At 41.6% G+C, this 19,985-nt stretch overlaps 1 long non-coding RNA gene across 3 annotated transcripts in view; it reads left to right on the forward strand.

Annotated features, from left to right (window-relative positions):
• The first annotated feature begins 2,342 nt into the window (after positions 1–2,342).
• The window catches only part of LOC129558381 (uncharacterized), a 70,209-nt gene continuing 52,566 nt past the window's right edge, over positions 2,343–19,985 (forward strand). For all 3 annotated transcript variants that reach the window (XR_016037965.1, XR_016037967.1, XR_016037966.1), the window contains exon 1: positions 2,343–2,546. This is a non-coding gene — a long non-coding RNA (uncharacterized LOC129558381). The remainder of the gene's footprint in view (positions 2,547–19,985) is intronic.

The following is a 19,985-nucleotide window of genomic DNA, read 5'->3' on the forward strand; positions in this document are numbered from 1 at the left end:
AAGTTGATGGCCACTCACAAGTCTCCCAATGGCAGCGGCTGGCCCCTCACTCTCAGGACAGTGGAGGGCAGTGCTTGGTTCCTGCTCTTGGGTCCTGCTGCAGGAGGGGTGGCCCACACACTCCTGGGACAGCTGAGGGAGCAGCTGGAGCCCACTTTTAGGTCTCTCGGTTGTTGCCAAAATCCTGGACTCTGTCTCTGGTGCCAAATAGAAACAGAGATGGAGTTTTGGGTAAAGTAGAAAAGAGTAGCTTTTATTGCTTTGCCAGGCAAAGGGGGCCATAGTGGGCTAATACCCTGAAGACCATGTGACCCACCCGGTGGGGGTCGTGAGGAGTTTTATAGTGTTCAAGGATCAACTCATGGACAGTTTTTGAATTGGGAAAACAGGATCAGCCTGATAGCTACCACAGCTAAGAGCTTCACGGTTGCACTAGCATCTTTCTACCTCATCTGAGAGAATAATGCCCCAGTGTGTTCCCCAGGAAGGTTCAATGTTGTGTCCGAACTTGATGCTGTAGTCAAATTGCACATTTATGTTCGTTTATGATGCTTTTGAACTGTGGTGCTGGAGAAGATTCTTGAGTGTCTCTTGGACTGCAAGGAGATCCAACCAGTCCATTCTAAAGGAGATCAATCCTGGGTGTTCATTGGAAGGACTGATGCTAAAGCTGAAACTCCAATACTTCGGCCACCTCATGCGATGAGTTGACTCACTGGAAAAGACTCTGATGCTGGGAAGGATTGGGGGCGGGAGGAGAAGGGGACGACAGAGATTGAGATGGCTGCATGGCATCACCAACTTGATGGACATGAGTTTGAGTGAACTCTGGGAGTTGGTGATGGACAGGGAGGCCTGGTGTGCTGTGATTCATGGGGTTGCAAAGACTCGGACACGACTGAGCGACTGAACTGAACTGAACTGATGGTTATCTCAGCTTTTTCTGTTTTTATGTTCATGCCACGGGCCTTTAATTTGGGTAATAAATTCATAGGGCTTTCTTTTTTGCTATCTGCCTTTCACACTACTTCTTAGTCAGTTGACTTGCTGCTGCTGCTGCTGCTAAGTCACTTCAGTCGTGTCCGACTCTGTGTGACCCCATAGACAGCAGCCGACCAGGCTCCGCCGTCCCTGGGATTCTCCAGGCAAGAACACTGGAGTGGGTTGCCATTTCCTTCTCCAATGTGTGAAAGTGAAAAGAGAAAGTGAAGTCGCTCAGTCGTGTCCGACCCTGAGCGACCCCACAGACTGCAGCCTACCAGGCTCCTCCGTCCATGCAAGCTGTGTTTTTTCACCAGTAGACAGGAAGAGTTTTGAGGGTGGACAGGGAACAGGGATTTCTGAATCTGCTATGTAGATGTTACCTTGTGGGTGAGCACAATTTTGAACACGTAAAATATTCTGCCAGGTAAGAACCACATCAGGGGATAATCAGGAATTTGAGAAGGTATTTTTTGGAAATTTTGTAATTACAGCATTGAATAGAGTTTCTTTTCTGAATGCTGACAGAACAACTTGACCTCGCTTCCTACTTAAAATTCTCTTTCTGGAACTGATGCAAGCATCTGTTTAACTTGCAGTCTCTTTCCTGTACATTCCAGGGGCTCCACTGAGAGGAGCTTCATTTTAGGATACGGATGGAATCATGTTCCCCATCGATGCCCACCAGATAGCCACATTGACACTGCTTAAGATGTGTGTACCATGCCTTAGAATCTCGTCTGTGCATAAAAGTAAGTCTGTCACATTGACTAATGTGATCGGTGATCTCCTGTGATATGTGTGGTCCACTAGTTTTCTGTGGTAACATCCACTTGTATTTTCTGCCTCCTAGCTGTCCTCATCTAAAAGTTATCATCCTGTCTATTATGAGCTGAGAAAAGGCCTCAACCTTAAGTAAATTCCTATTTTCTCTAAGCTCTGCTCATTAATAAATACTAATGGGAAACAAACAGAAAAATAGCTGGAGAAGCAAAATGGATAGTCAGGGTAGGCTCATCTCAAATCCATGTTTAGATCATCTGTCTGTGAATTTATTTTCATGACTACTGTAAACTGTTTTTCTTTATGTTGGTAAATCATGGCAGAAGTTCTTGGGTGTCTGAATGAATCAGGCAGGACTGGTCTTCCATTGCCAGGGGATGTGATTCCATGGTGATGTTCAGGCTCCTTCCTCTGCTGATTTCCCTGCCCCATCCTGTTAGCTTCTATATGCAAGTTAGTATGAATGTGTTTGTCAGATATTTCCTTGAGTGTTTTTGAAGGCAAAAAGAAGAAGAAGAAGTTCAAAGACACTGGTAAAGCTTACACAATGCCAGACAACATCCTGTCTAGAGCTGGCACTAGACCTTAGCTGAGGTGGCCTCAAACTTGTTTCTTTTGCTTTTTACCAAAAGTTCACGTGGTGGTGATGGAATGGGACTTAGTTTTCAAGTCCTGGATTCAAGTCTTGGCTCTCTCTAATCTCTTGTCTCCTGTGGTACACAGTGAGGATAATCTTTACCCCATTACACAGGAAGAGTCAGTCCAACACAGTGTGATGTAAGGTAAGCCTTTGTTTTGTTCTTTCTTCTTCTTTGCTCCTTAGTCGCTAAGTCATGTCCAACTCTTTGTGACCCCATGGACTGTAGCCCGCCAGGCTCCTCTGTCCATGGGATTCTCTAAGCAAGAACACTGGAGTAGGTTGTCATTTCCTTCTGCGGGGGATCTCCCCGACCCAGGGATTCAACCCGTGTCTCCTGCATGGCAGGCAGATTCATTACCAACTGAACCAGAGGTAAGATTAGTATTATTAATGTCTAAAAGTTATTACCATTTCTAAAAGGAAACTTTAATAGCATTTGCAACATACTGTATAGAGAATCCTCTGTCCCCAGGGTGTAGCACGAGTCCCCCGCAGCCCCTCCTTACTGTACTTGGCCTATTACCTGGTTCTGGGTGTGCTAGCTTGGGGGCCTTTCTTGTTATTGCTCCAGCTGTGGTTGTGGTTTGTTGTGCTGTGTAACATAGTTCTTGGTCTACAGCAACTATTATCTAGGAATAGATAGGGCAAGAGATGCTTTTCATTAAAAATACATATTGAGATATAGAAATACTTAAATACAATTCTAGGCCCACAGGATAACGTCTTTTTTTCTGTCCACCTCCAAATATCTAAAGTACATCCCTAATGCCAGAATTTGGGAACTTAAGTCCTATGGACTTGCTGTCTATATCCCCTCAGGCAAAGCTGTGGTTGTTAAAATATGAGGTGTGATTTTAGAAAAAGGGCTAGCATAGTTCTGTATCATCTAACATGGTCTTAATAGGTCTGTTTCCTTTTGCAAGCATTTATTAATAGTGTGGTAACTCATACTGTAGATTTGGGGAGCTCGCATTTTTAAGACTCAACTGATGTAGCCAGAGGTGGTCAGCAGCAATTAGACTTCCTAATATTTGACTTTCCTTAGGTTAATGTAACATTTATATGCCAACACCTGCATCAGATTAAAGCCTGGCTTGCCTTAGTCACCCTCTACTCCTGGGCCAGAAGCAGCACTTGGGAGCTTGTTAGAAATGCAGAGTCACAGGCCTGCCCCAGGCCCAGTGATCAGACTCTGTCTGCTGGTGAGTTACATGTAAATTACAGTTCAGGAATACTGCCCCAGTGAACCTCACTGTTAGTTTTCAGAAGGAATGAAGAAGGCAAGAATAGCTTGCTGCTCTTGTTACTGAATGATCAGAGTTAGCAAAGCAGCTTGCGTATCTGTGTCGGCCTGTACTATCAAAAGAAACATACTGTGGGCTACATGTGTCGTTTTAAATTTATGGTCAGTATGTTAAAAAAAAAGAAACATAAAACTAATTTTAATTTTTTTTAAACCAATACATCCAAAGTAATATTTCAGTGGGGAATCAATGTGAAAAAAAATGATATTGTACATTTTTTTCATAATGATTGCTCATAGTAAATACTTATGTGCATATATACTTACAGCACATCTCAGTTCACACATTTCAGGTGTTCAACAGCCACATGTGGTGAGTAGCGTCATAATGACAGAGCAGTTGTGGACAATGATGTATCTGCCATCCACTCTAGGCTGCAGTGAAGTGTCTTTCCTGCAGGGGTGTGCACACACTTCCTTCCTTGACTTTATTATTGCATCAGACTTTCTGCTTACCGTCAACCTTAAGATGCACATGTTTTTAAAGATACTGACAGTATCACAAGATAAATACAGTAGAAGACACTTGTGCCAAGTGCTCAGGAAGCATGGGAGATAGAGTATCAAACATTGTCCAGGGCAGAAGACAGCATCAGGCTTAAAAACTTGCACTATGGAGACAAATAGACCCATGCTTCAGGATTTACCTGAGTCCTCTGGGTTTTCACTAGGTGCTTTTCATAGAATGTCGTAAGGATAAAATGAGAATTGGATATAAAGAATATATTATGCTTTATTGATATCATTGTTAAAAGAAAGGTAAGGGTAAATTTGATTTCTCTACTTTCTCTCTCTGTGTGTAGTATAGTATAATATATAAATATACACATGTATATACATATGTACATTTTCCTTAAATTGTTGGAGAATAATTTGTAGGCAGCAAGACCATCCCTATATATTTCCTGAGAATGAGAACATTTTCTTATGTAAAAGAAAGGGTGTAATTATCAAATCTTAAGACACAATTTCTGTAATCTATCACATCTCTGTGGTCTCCTGGAATCTAGAACAGTGGGTCAGACTTTACTTTGGGGTGGAGAAGGGTGTGTGTATAAAAACTTGACATTTTTAGAGAGATGAGGCTAGTTTTTTATGGACTATCCCTCAACTTGGGTTTATCTGATGTTTTCTCATATATTTTGGCAGGTTAGCTAGGATATTTAAAAGTCTTTTTTATTTAAAATAATCTTTTAAAAATATTATGTAAGTTTCAATATAGTATACAATATAGTAATTCACAATTTTTAAACCTTATCCACCGTTTATAGGTATTATAAAATATCAGCTATATTCCCTGTGCTGTATAATATATCCTTGTAGCTCTATTTTATACACAATAGTTTCTCTCTCTCAATCCCATACCTTGATCTTGCTCTTTCCCTCTCCCCACTTGTAGCCAGTAGTTTGTTTTCCCTGTTTCTTCTGTTATATTCACTATTTTAGAAGATTTTAGATTCTCCATATAAGTGCTATCATGCAATTTTTGTCTTTGTCTGAGTGATGTCACTAAGCATAATGCCCTCTGAGTCCATCCATGTTGTTGCAGATGGAAAAATTTCATTTTTTATGGCTGAGTAATAATCCCTTGTGTGTATATATACTGCACAATTAACATTTCTTAATTGAAGGATAATTGCTTTACAGAATTTTGTGGTTTTCTGTCACACATGGTTGAGAGCCAGGTCGATTCCGTCTGTATCTTGGCAGTTATAAATAATGATGGTATATGAACATAGGGATGCTTGTATTTTTTGAATTAATGTTTTTTCATTTTATTTGGAATATATACCTGGGAATGGAATTGCTGGACCACATGGTACATGTTGCTGCGATTTATTCAAAGTGTTCTCCCTTTCTTTTTCTCTAGAAGTGTTATAGTAGCCCAGTCTTACATTTACATCTTTAACACTTTTCTCAGCTGGTGCGTGAGACTAGCAGGGTAGATGGTGGGCAGGCTCAGGGATTTGGGGGTCTTAATGCAGCCTGTCTACTAGTGGGTGGGTCTGGAGACCTTGTGTACATCCTGTAAAAATGGAATTTCTATCTCCCTTGGTTGATAGAAATTCCAGTCTTATAGGATGCATACAAAGTCGCATGCTCCAGACTCACCCACCAGTAGACGGGTTGCATTAAGAACCCCTGGTGTAGGAAATGGTAACCCACTCCTTATTTTTGCCTGGAAAATTCCATGGACAGAGGAGCCTGGCGGGCTACAGTCCATGGGGGTCACAAAAAGGCAGACATGACTGAGCATGCACGCGCACACCCACACTTCTGGGACTCCTGATGTGTGGCCCAGATGCCTCACTCCTTTGGGAGAATCTCTGCAATTTTAATTATTCTCTCATTTGTGGATCACCGACCCTTGGGTGGAGAAGGCAATGGCAACCCACTCCAGTACTCTCGCCTGGAAAATCCCATGGACGGAGCCTGGTAGGCTGCAGTCCATGGGGTCGCTAAGAGTTGGACACGACTGAGCGACTTCAGTTTCACTTTTCACTTTCATGCATTGGAGAAGGAAATGGCAACCCACTCCAGTGTTCTTGCCTGGAGAATCCCAGGGACTGGGGAGCCTGGTGGGCTGCCGTCTATGGGGTCACACAGAGTCGGACACGACTGAAGCGACTTAGCAGCAGCAGCAACCCTTGGGTATGGGACTGACCCTATCCTGATTCTGCTTATTCCTACCTGTCTTGCTGTGGTTTCTTCTATTGTGGAAGATTCTTTGTTTCTGGTTGAGTCCAGTCTTTTCTCCTGATGGTGCTTCTGTAAATACTGACAGCTGTAATTCTGGTGTGCTCATAAGAGGAGATGAGCTCAAATTCCCATAAGCTAGGATTGTTGAAGATATTTTTAAATGAAGATGCCAGTAATAGCAGGAAAGCAACATCATTGCAAGGCCTAAAGACAGTGATGTGATTAGGTCTTGCTTCCAAGTTGTAGCTGCAGAGGATGGACCACTTGAGAGAAGCTGCATTTACTGAGGGGTGCCACCAAGCCCAGAACTGTGGTAGGGAAGAAGAGGAGAAGTAAACACCCAGATCTTGCTCTCTTTCTGTCCTTGGATCTCTTGCTGGTGCTCTCATTGGCTCAGTTCAGCAACAACAAAAGAAGACATTTAAGGTAAACCAGGTGATTGAGTCTTTAGCAGTCAGACTCATAGAGCAGTGAGAATGGGATTAGGAGGGAAAAGAATATCACCTGTGCTCCAAGCAGAGGAAGCAGTAAATGCAAAGGGAGTGTGCAGTATCATGGGCCAAAAAGTGCTGAGGAACATTCTGGGATGCAGTCAATGAGGGTGAGAAGCTAGGCTGGGCCCACTGTGTAAAAGTATTACACAACAAGTTTAAGGGGACTTCCCTGGTGGCTCAGATGGTAAAGAATCCACCTGCAATGCCAGAGACCTGGATGCGATCCTTGGGTTGTGAAGATCCCCTTGAGGAGGGGATGGCAATCAAATGGACAGAGGAGCCTGGCGGGCTGCAGTCAACAGGGTAGCAAAGAGTTGGACACGACTAAGAACAAGAAGTTAAGGACTCTGGAGTTGATCCTGCTGAAATAATTATTCTTGCACATAGGACTTAATATGATCAGATCAGTGTTTCAGAAAATATAGCTATGGAACAGAATTGCAAAAGAAATGGAAGTCAGGGAGTCATTCAAACAATTCAGAGCAGAAATGAAAAAGTGTCACTAAATTACTTGCACAGGAGGTAGAGAAAAAGACAAATATGAAGCTTTGGGGACATTTAAAAATCAGACAACAAAAAGATACAAGATGCTGGAAGTTTAGTTAATAATAAGTAATATTGTTGGTCATGGCAACAATATTAATAGGTAGTGAATACCTACTATCTTACATCAGATTAGGGAGCTTCATCTTCAGAGCAACTCTGTGAAGCAGATGTGATTTTCACAGTTCTAATTATAAGAAAGAAAAGTGTTTGGGTGAATGATAGTACCATGAATTGAGACAGAATGTTTGAAGTTGCCCATGGGGCATAATGAGTCCTAACCAGTAAGCTACTGGGAAATGAGATACGGAGCCCTGGATGCAGATCTGGGCTGGTCCTGGGCACTTGCTGATGTGAGCTGTAATCATAGACTATATGAGGCTGACCAGGATAAATTGAACAAGAGGAACCACTACTCTACGTGAAGGAGTGTTTGGAAAAAATGTTTGAATGGCAGGAAGAATATCACATGTAACCCTTTTGTTGTTGATAATAACTGGCCAACCCACCTGTGGTGTCATCATCATTGTGATCTTTCAGCTGGCCTAGACTTGTAAATGACACACACTTTACAACTTTGAGTAACAGCTTCTGGTTCAAGGTGGTGATGTTGGCATATCCTGAACTTGCCTCCTTCCTTGGACACACCAAATATACAACTATATACAGAGCAGTTTCTTTTGAAGAAATACTTGCAAGCTAGCTGAATGACTTCTGTTGTTGTTTAGTCACTCAGTGATGTCTTTTGCAACCCCTTGGACAGTAGCCCAGGGCTCCTGCATTGTAGGTGGATTCTTTATCACTGAGCCAACCAGGGAAGCCTAGATGACTCAGATATCTGGCAAGAGAAAAACCGATGGAAGCAGTTAGGAGAGGCTGAGATACAATCCTACCATGTGACCTACATTTGGGAGGGAACTCAAACCTGGAGTTTCTCCCCAGATGAGGCACCCCAGCTGTTAAGACCTGCACCCAAGAAACAAGCCCTGAAAACATCTAACTCTCAAAAACAGGGCTTACATCCATGAGACCCACAAGGCTATAGCAAACTGAGAAATGGCTCTTAAAGAATTTGTACACAAGGACTCATGCACCTATCCCCAAAACATTGTACTTATCATAAAGTGTTGGCCTGCAGTGCAGGCACCTAATTTAACACGAATCTAGAAGCTTTCCAGGGCACTGGCTTTACCTTCTGTCTTGCTCCAGCAAGTGGGCACTATCTTTGTGGTCTCCTCTGCCACACTCTAAATACCACTATCTTCTGGAGGGAAGCTTTCACATGCACCTGTTACCCTAGTTTTTACAGCTGCCACCTAGGGGACACCTGGCTTTGCTTGGCAGAGGGACTTGCATTCCTGAATTTCATGGGATTGTAATCAGAGAGAGTTAGTTCCTGGCAGACTGTTCCCTCTGGGCATGGTACAGAGCACATTAAAAGGATCATACGCCATGATTAAGTGGGATTTATCCCAGGGATGCAAGGATTATTCAGTATCCACAAATCAATCAGTGTGATGATACACCACATTAACAAATTGAATAAAAACCATATGATCATCTCCATAGATGGAGAAAGATTTTGACAAAAATCTTTTAACACCCATTTATGATAAAAACTTTACAGAAAGTGGGAATAGAGGGAACCTGCCTCAACATAATAATGCTGAAAGCATTCCCTTCCCAAGTGGCTCAGTGGTAAAGAATTACTGGCACAAAGACAGAAATATAGATCAATGGAACAAAATAGAAAGCCCAGAGATAAATCCACGCACCTATGGACACCTTATCTTTGACAAAGGAGGCAAGAGTAATCAGTGGAGAAAAGACAATCTCTTTAACAAGTGGTGCTGGGAAAATTGGTCAACCACTTATAAAAGAATGAAACTAGAACACTTTCTAACACCATACATAAAAATAAACTCAAAATGGATCAAAGATCTAAATGTAAGACCAGAAACTATAAAACTCCTAGAGGAAAATATAGGCAAAACACTCTCTGACATAAATCACAGCACGATCCTCTATGACCCACCTCCCAGAGTAATGGAAATAGAAGCAAAAAATAAACAAATGGGACCTAATTAAACTTAAAAACTTTTGCACAAAGAAGGAAACTATAAGCAAGGTGAAAAGACAACCTTCAGAATGGGAGAAAATAATAGCAAATGAAGCGACTGACAAAGAACTAATCTCAAAAATATACAAGCAGCTCCCGCAGCTCAATTCCAGAAAAATAAGCGACCCAGTCAAAAAATGGGCCAAAGAAATAAACAGATATTTCTCCAAAGAAGACATACAGATGGCTAACAAACACATGAAAAGATGCTCAACATCACTCATTATCAGAGAAATGCAAGTCAAAACCACAATGAGGTACCATCTCATGCCAGTCAGAATGGCTGCTATCAAAAAATCTACAAACAATGAACGCTGGAGAGGGTATGGAGAAAAGGGAACCCTCTTACTCTGTTGGTGGGACTGCAGACTAGTACAGTGGCTATGGAGAACAGTGTGGAGATTACTTAAAAACCTGGAAATAGAACTGCCATGTGACCCAGCAATTCCACTGCTGGGCACACACACTGAGGAAACCAGAATTGAAAGAGACACATGTACTCCAATGTTCATCGCTGCACTGTTTATAGTAGCCAGGACATGGAAGCAACCTAGATGTCCATCAGCAGACGAATGGATAAGAAAGCTGTGGTACATATACGCAATGGAGTATTACTCAGCCATTAAAAAGAATACATTTGAATCAGTTCTAATGAGGTGGATGAAACTGGAGCCTATTATACAGAGTGAAGTTAGCCAGAAAGAAAAACATCAATACAGTATACTAACGCATATATATGGAATTTAGAAAGATGGTAACGATAACCCTGTATGCGAGATAGCAAAAGAGACACAGATGTAAAGAACAGACTTTGACTCTGTGGGAGAAGGTAAGGGTGGGATGATTTGAGGGAATAGCATTGAAACATGTATATTACCATATGTGAAACAGATCTCGAGTTCACATTTGATGCATGAGACAGGGCACTCAAAGCTGGTGCACGGGGACAACCTGAGGGATGGGAGGGGAGGGAGGTGGGAGGGGGTTCAGGATGGCGGACACATATACACCCATGGCTGATTCATGTCACTGTATGGCAAAAACCACCACAGTATTGTAAAATAATTAGCCTTCATATAATATTAAAAAAAAAAAAAAAGAATCAGCCTGCCAATGCAAGAGACACAAGTTAGGTTTCTGGATCAGGAAGATACCCTGGAGGAGGAAATGGCAACCACTCCATCATTCTTGCCTGAAAAGCCATGGACAGGGGAGCCTGACAGGCTACATGTGGTCACAAAGAGCCAGACATGACTGAGCACGTGCACACAGGCACTAAAGTCAGGAGGGAGACCAGTACGGCTCCTCTCATACACTTTTCTTCAACATAGTTTTGGAAGTCTTAGCCATGACAATCAAAGAAAAAAAGGAATCCAAATTGGAAACAAAGAAGGAAAACTTTCACTGTTAGCAGATGACATGAAATATATATAGAGAGAATCCTATCATAAAACTACCTATTTTCAACAGTGAATTTGGTAGTTGCAGGATACAAAATTATTACACAGAAATCTGTTTGATTTCTACACAATAACTTATTGGCTGTGACAATTATTATTCTCTAGGAACACGACAACTGCTCTGGATCATCACTGAAGGCAGAGCTTGCCTTGAATGAAGTATACCTGCTTTGTTCTAGACAACATCACTATTTTACTATGTGTCCTTTCAATGTATACCATTTAACTTCTACCTGGGAATTAGTACTTCCTGAGCCATGAAATTAAAAGACGCTTGCTCCTTGGAAGGAAAGTTATGACCAACCTAGACAGCATATTAAAAAGCAGAGACATTACTTTGCCAACAAAGGTCCGTCTAGTCAAGGCTGTGGTTTTTCCAGTGGTCATGTATGGATGTGAGAGTTGGACTGTGAAGAAAGCCGATCACTGAAGAGTTGATGCTTTTGAAGTGTGCTGTTGGAGAATACTCTTGAGAGTCCCTTGGACTGCAAGGAGATCCAACCAGTGCATCCTAAAGAAAATCAGTCGTGGGTATTCATTGGAAGGACTGATGCTGAAGCTGAAACGCCAATACTTTGGCCACCTGATGCAGAGAGCTGACTCACTGGAAAAGACTCTGATGATGGGAGGGATTGGGGGCAGGAGCAGAAGGGGACGACAGAGGATGAGATGGTTGGATGGCATCACCAATACAATGGACATGAGTTTGGGTTGACTCTGGGAGTTGGTGATGGACAGGGAGGCCTGGTGTGCTGTGGTTCATGGGGTCGCAAAGAGTCAGACACGACTGAGCGACTGAACTGAGCTGAGCTCCTAAAAGGAAAACTATATTTTCCCATTTGAAAATTATTTTTGCAAACTATTCCAAAGTCCTTGAATTATAAGGGATAGATTTTTAAAATGTTGGTTTTATACAGCATTGTGGCTAGATCTTGCTCACAGTGTAAGAGAGGTCCTAAATTAGTTTTTCTTGATTGCCTGATGTTGATGTATAATATTTTTTTATTTGAGGCACCATATTGAAAGTATTTTGCATGTGTAATATGTTTCATTTAAGGAACTATAGAAACCACCAATCTAGCTTGATGCTTTTTATTATTTTGGAAACATTTATTTCATCCTTTGGTTACTGGCAGTTCTGTTATGGTTTAGAGACAACAATAAAGATCTTATTGTTTATGCTCCATTGAAAAAAAATGATAGTTCAGATGTTTGACCTCAGATAATTGTGAATCCCATTGGGGAAGTGCTGCGTGTTTTTGAAGATTAAGTGTTTTTAAACTACAAGAAAAGAATAGAACACAATTTATCCTGGGAGCTTTTCTTTAGGATCTATAATGTTTTTGTGGACTATTAATAAATACACTATATGGTTGTATTGTATATTATATCTCTTATTAACTCTAGTGCCATCACTAATGTTTTAATATATAACCATATGTTCCTCAAGGGAGCAGTTTGTGTGTTTTACTGGCAAGTAGCACACACAAAATTCTCCCTGCTGTTCTCCTCTACTATAAATTAATATCCACTACCGGGGGACCTCTTATGATATAAAATTGTCATCCTGTGAGTGGTATGGATGAAATTACCATGGAGGAAAGCTTGAGCAGTTACCAGAGTATGAATAAGATAGCACCTATTCTGCTAACATAGGACCCCTGGTGTCTTATATTAATTTATGATAAATAATTTACTTCACTAACTTCAGAGTTTACTACTCTGAATTATCTTTTTAGTCACAGACTTTTCTTAATGTAAGTGCATTTTCTATACTGAAAAGGAGTACTCTAAAAGCATGGCATCATCTTTGCCAGTTCCACACTATTCTGCAGTTTCTACACCAGAAGCTTTTATCCAGTAAGAGTGCCTGGAGGATGGATCCTTTTAAGTGACATTGTTGTCTGCACTGCTTTTCATTTTGGCAGTAAAGGAGTTACAGGAAAAGATGGATCCATAATGACAGTCCTGTGTGTTGTAATGTGATGGTTGCCTGGCAACTCTACCTGTAGAAATAAATATGGGACTTGTATCTGTATTAATCCCCTCTTGTTGTCAAGGTTTAGAGGTTTTTAATACATTAAGCTTAGAAAATACTTATGAAGCAAAAAGGCTTGATCATTTGATGGTCCTTTAGAATTGTATGAGATTTCTGAATGTCGACAAATAAGGGGTCTTGGGGAGTAAGTGGTCCATAGCGCTGTGAATAAGTCTTGAATGTATTTGAACATCTTTAAATGAGTCTGAGCCTTACCTTGGCATCTCACATAACTTACATCTTCCAAGGACATATTTCTTCACTTAAGAACATTTATTGACTATCATCAAATGTGTTACTTCTGCACTAGAAATGGGCGAAGGTATAAATACAAGAAAGACAGAGCCCTGGGCTTTTAGTCGAGAGAGGTGACTTTATCATCTAGTGAAGAGCACATCTGGAGAGGAATGTTCTTGCTTGTAACACTCAGGGAACACGCCCAACAGTACCAACTGTTTTTTTTATGCTCTAACAGAGATCCAAGCCAGCTATGGATTATGCCCCAGCACACTGCTTGTGGCTACAGTACAGGCTTCCCTCTTCCACCCTCTCATTGAGTGTGCCAGAATATAGGTTTATCACACTGGTCTGCTGGTACCTGTGTCTTCATTCTTTTCTTCCTCAGCTTTCACTTTCAAAGACTTTACTATTTTGTACTTCAGTGTAACATATTTCCATCCCATCAGTGATACTCCCTCTGTTTAAATAAGGATCTCAGAAAAGCTGTAAGGGAAAGTTGGCTAAAAAGATCACATATTTTACTGATGCAAAAACTCTTAAGGATTTCAAATTCTAGAAATAGACAAGGTCTCAGGATGATATATATTAAACTGTATTTGCATGCATAGACTAAGAATCTATACTGCTAATGATAAGAAAGATCACCTTTTATCATTCCAGGCTCTTCCAAATGGTGACATTTTGTCATTAATCTTAAATAAATTCATTATTTTAATTGGCTAAAGAAGTTAAAAAGTAGTCACTGCTTTTATCTTGTTATAATCATATAAATGTTAAGCCTTCTCAGTGGTCACCAAAACACTCATGACTTCGATCAGTTGATTTTATTCTAAATCAGGACATCTGGTCATACGGAACAAAGGGATGAGGCATGAAATTATCTGTCTCCCCTAACTCTTTCATCTGCTAAGACAGCACAACAATGTCTGCCACAGCTCATCAAGAAAGCCCACATTTATTAGCATTCAGCTGGGGAAACCAAAGCAATTTATTGTGGGATAAAGATTTATTACAGGAATGAGATCTTATGCAGCTTCAGAGAAGCCTGGGAAATATCTAAGGATCCAGAAGATAGAAATGAAAGGTTAGAGCTGACTAGCACCCAGCTCTCCTGAAGCACTAAGGCTGATGGGTAAGGGTAAGTCGGAGCTTTCAGGGGAATTTGAGAAGCAGGTTGTCGCCATTGTAGGGCAGCAAAGGGGAGCTGGGGAAGAGAGTATGGAAAGCTATCAACCGTGATGGCAACTACTTCTGGAGGTGTTCAGGCAAGTGGCTGGTTATGAGCATGGCACCTCTGCTGACCAGCAGTGCTACCATTCATGAGCAGGAGCTGGACAGTGACTCATGGTGTCTCCTTCCTCCTTTGATCACTGTGCTCATCTCTGAACCTATCGTGGGAGAACAGGGGAAGAGAAAGTATGACTGGCTATAGCTGTAATTTTATACTTAACTATAGCCCTGCCATAAAATGGCTGGTTAGTGATTAGCCTTGAAAATGGGTCTTCCAGGACAGGCTTGTCCACCCCTTCTCTTCTCCCAGCTGTAGCACAAACCCCTTAGCACAGATGGCTCCCCAGTTAGGCTTTTCATGCCCATTTTATAACTCTGTAATACTCACAAGTTCTCTGTGCTAGTCATGAGGAACTCAGCAATAGATATAACTTGCTCATTATTTAGGCTTTTAATAGAGTAGCAATCCCTGGTGGCTCAGATGGTAAAGAGTGCACCTGCAATACTGGAGACCTGGGTTCAATCCCTGGGTCAGGAAGATCCTCTGGAGAAGGAAATGGTAACTCACTCCAGTATTCTTGCCTGGAGAATCCCATGGACAGAGTAGCTGGGCAGGCTGCAGTCCATGGGGTTGCAAAGAGTCAGACACGAGTGAGTGACTTTCACTCACTTCTCAGAGGAGCAATCCAGTAGGAGAAAGATGGCAAAGTCCTGGAAGGTTAAATATTATTAGTAATAGAAACGGAGAAGGCAATGGCAAGCCACTCCAGTACTCTTGCCTAGAAAATCCCATGGATGGAGGAGCCTGGTAGGCTGCAGTCCGTGGGGTCGCTAAAGGTCGGACACGACTGAGCGACTTCACTTTCACACGTTGGAGAAGGAAATGGCAACCCACTCCAGTGTTCTTGCCTGGAGAATCCCAGGGACGGGGGAGCCTGGTGGGCTTCCGTCTATGGGGTCACACAGAGTCGGACACGACTGAAGTGACTTAGCAGCAGCAGTAATAGAAAATAAAAATGAGATAAACAGATGCCACATCTACAGGAGGAAAATCCACTGTGGGCCAGCACTGTGAAGAAGAGTTCCTGGAGGAGGTGGCAAATGAGAAAGGCAGGTAGACCATGAGAGGCAGGATAAGCTGAGCACCTGTGATCGTTGCCAGTCAGCCTGGGGAGCAAAGAGAGCATGCGTGACCTCAGAAGTTACTGTTGGCAGAGATTAAACTAGTCAACTTGTTTAATCCTGCACGGGAAGAAAAAAATTTTAAGGACTAAAGTCAAAGTAACTCTGGAAAGAAAAGGAGGACAGAGATTATACCATGAGAAAATGAAAGAGAAAGAGTAGATATCTGTTTTGAATCTTTTTTTTTAATAAAAAATCAATAAAAATGACAACATATATGCTTGAAAATGTCTGTTATGGTAGGGACCACGTTTTTCCTGTGTTTGAGACATTTTTGTCTTTGAATGATTAATGTGTCAAGTGTGGGTTTCCTTTCAGAATGAAACTGAATACAGTAAGTCCCTTACATACAAATAAGTTCTGTCCTGAGAGTGCATTCGTATCTCTGGTTTCTTTGCAAGCCCAACAGATTTAACCTCAGTACCCAACTTTTACAGATAATGCCAAATACATGAACTAACTTATGTGATTGGACAACGTGAACACATGTTCACATCTTTGAAAGTTTGCAACTTGAAGATTCACATGTAGGGGACTTACTGTATTGGATCAGCATACAATTTTTTGGATTATAATTACAGTTTTAAAAAGTCCTGTACCTTAAAAGGTACATTGGAAGGACTGATGCTGGAGCTGAAACTCCAATATTTTGGCCACCTGAGGCGAAGAACTGACTCATTGGAAAAGACCCTGATGCTGGAAAAGACTGAAGGGAGGAGAAGGGAGGATGAACTGGTTGGATGGCATCACCGACTCGATAGACGTGAGTTTGGGCAAGCTCCAGGAGTTGGTGATGGACAGGGAAGCCTGGTGTGCTGCTGCAGTCCATGGGATCCCAAAGAGTCAGACATGACTGAGCGACTGCACTGACTGACTGACTGTACCTTAATTGTCAATTCAGGAAAACTCCAGAAACAACCTAGCAGAATAAATTAGGTCAGGGGTGAGATTGAAAGCCATGAAGTGGATCTCCTTTGAGGAAAATGTTTTCCACAGAAGACATAGAGATGGCCAGCTGGTATATGAGAAGATGCTCAAAATCACTAATCATCAGGAAAATGCACATTAGAACCACAAGAGAAACTGCCTTATGCCTGCTAGAATGGTTATCCTCAAGAAGACACTTAAAACAAATGATGGTAAGGGAGGACTATTGGTAGGAATGTAAATTAGGGCAACTACTATGAAAACCTGTATGAAGGTTCTTCAGAAAATTAGAATTACCATATGAGCCAACAATTCCATTTCTAGTGTTTATTTGAAGAAAACAAAGCCACTAACTCAAAAAGACATATGCATGCCCAATTTCAATACAGAAGCCAAATAAGGAAGCAATCTGTCTTGTCAGTGCATAAATTGATTTAAAAAAATGTTATACACACACAATAGAATACTACTCAGCCATAAAAAAGAATGAAATCTTGCCATTTGTGACAACATGGATGAACCTTAAAGATATATTGCTAAGTGAAATAAGTCAGATGAAGATAAATATCATAGAATCTCACTTATGTCACTCTAGAAAAACAAACCCAAACTGAGCTCATAGATAGAGAAGAGACTGGTGGTTGACAGACATGGGGGGTTGGAATTGACAAAATGGATGAAGGGAGTCCAAAGGTACAGACTTCCAGGTAAGAGGTCATACATACGTAATGTACAGCATGGTGACTGTAGGTAATAGTTTTATTATGTACCTGAAGGATGCTAAGAGTAAATCTTAAAAATTCTCATCACATACACACAAATTTGAAACTGTGTGGGATTATGGATGTTAACTATACTTACGCAGGAGATCATTTCATAATATATGCAAATTCTGAATCATTATGTTGTATATCTGAAACTAATATATTGTCAGTTGCTGCTGCTGCTGCCAAGTCGCTTCAGTCGTGTCTGACTCTGTACGACCCCATAGATGGCAGCCCCCCAGATTCCTCTGTCCTTGGGATTCTCCAGGCAAGAACACTGGAGTGGGTTGCCATGTCCTTCTCCAAGGCATGCGTGCATGCTAAATTGCTTCAGTTGTGTCCGACTCTATGCGACTCTATGGACAGCAGCCCACCAGGCTCCTCTGTCCATGGGATTCTCTAGGCAAGAGTACTGGAGTGGGTTGGCATTTCCTTCTCCCATATTGTCAGTTATATTTCCTTATAAAAAAGACTCATCTGATAGAACAACACACAACTGAGGTCATTTGATGAAAGCACTATGTAAACTGTAAAGCACCAAACAAATACTAGTTATTGAGTGATGACACAAAATACTGCATGGTGGTATCACAGATAAAGACTAAGTTGATAACTGCATATGGGAAGCTTCAACAAGTATTTATTAGTAAGAATTAGATGGTCACAGCAGAATCGCTAAACCAAATTGACAATGTTGTAGAATGTAGTTTCACAAAATGCAAAAATTTGTTCCAAAAAATGGTTGCCTGAATTGCTACCCAGCATCAGAACATACATGACGATTAGCCAATCAAGTGTCTATTTTCTTTTTATCCTGCACTTCATTTCTTCAGCTCAGAAGCATGACCTCTGACTTTCTGAAGAGCTGTGTAGAAATTTCTAAGATCAATAAGGGAAAAACATCACGAGAAACGGCAAGTGGGTAGAACAGTGTAGTCAAAGGTTGACAAAAATACAGCCCCCAGTCAGTTCATTGCTCTGTAACAAAGGGCTCCGCTACTAACAGAACGAACCTACTCTAAAGGATAGATCCTGGCAGAAATGCTTCAAAACATTTTTGATGTGTGATGGTGATATGAAAATGAAGGGGTGTAAAATGGAGCCCCTGAATAAATATGTGCTGCTATCCGTCAGCAGTGGTCAGCCGAGAGAATTATATTATTGGGGATAGTAAATCTCTTAGCACTGCCTTGACCACAGAGGCCAGAGGTGTTTGTGTTTGTTTCAAGACACTGAGTCTAGAGTTGAGGTCTGGTATTTTGCTGGTGACTGCTGAAGAGGAGGGATTTGGCTTCTGGCAGCACATAAAGCCAAGCTGACAACAAAGCTTTCCTTTCAAGCTATCCAAATGAACACATTTCTAATCTGAAATTCAAATACTTGACAACAGAGAGCCTGTGAGCTGGGCTTTGAACAGGAAATTGCTTCATGGTTTTAGCATAATGAATTAGGCAGTTAGACTAAATCCATTTAGTAGGAAAAGAATGCTTTCACATGCTTTCTGAAAGAAACGAGAGAGGGGTGATCTTCTTAATTTCCCAGATTTCTCAGGACTTAAGAGACACAAATGCTCCATGTAAATTGTATCTGTTCTGTTCTATGATTGGTATGTAAAAAGCCATCTTAGCCCCAGTATTCAGAAATCATCTTTGTTAGAAAATGCTCTGCTTTTTTGAATGCTAGGGAAACCGAAGGTGATGAATAGAGGTTAGGAAGGTCTCATCCTTCCTGTGTCCTGTACTTCCCGTGATAATGGGGATGCGTTTTAATTCTGAAACCGCGTCCTAGTCCCTGGCAGTGTTTTCCTGTGGACACAGAGAACAAGCTTGCACAGAGAGGTGCATAGAGACAAACACGCTCCATGGGGCGGAATCTCGCACTCCTCGTCATTTTCACCCGGAAATGCACCTCTAGCCCACAGTCCTACACAGAAGCAGGCTGGTCCACAGCTGGGCTTGTGACCACAGAGGCAGCTCTGCGACTTAGCACAGCCAAGGGAAGGCCCACTGTGAGGAAAAGGGGAATAATGTTTGCTGTGTCAGGTCCATTTAACAGGACTGACTTTAAAGAGCCTGATGACAGACTTCCTTTGGGAAGGAGAGGACTAGAGAAAATTAGAAAAAAAAAAAAAAAACAGTCCCCATCTCTTTCCCTAAAAAGAAAAGGCAAGAGTAACAGCATAAACAAGGAGACAGACCATGGGAGAGGAGTGGGCTAAGTCTTGTCCTGGGTAAGTTTGCCAGAGATGGGCTGATGTGTAACCAAGCCCCAGCAGCACTGAACACAGACATGGCTGTGCCTAAGACAGCCAAGGGAAAATTGTTCTGTGTAACCAGGCTTCCACCAGAGCAGACAAATACACAACAGGGTCTGCTATCGTTGCGTTCACAACTTGCTCGGTAGCATACCCAAACTATCTCCTGCTCCCAAGCACTATGGAAACAGGATGTAAGTAAATATGGTTTCTTTTTAGTCATTGTTTGCAATTTCCTATCAGAGGCAACATTAAAGTTCTTCCAGTTGGCACAGTGATGAAGATACTATGACAGATTACATTACAAAGCGATGTTTTAAAAACCTT

Source organism: Moschus berezovskii, chromosome 8 (genome assembly GCF_049115385.1).
Source record: "Moschus berezovskii isolate FMDL1 chromosome 8, NW_MosBer_1.0, whole genome shotgun sequence".
Taxonomy (NCBI): Eukaryota; Metazoa; Chordata; class Mammalia; order Artiodactyla; family Moschidae; genus Moschus; species Moschus berezovskii.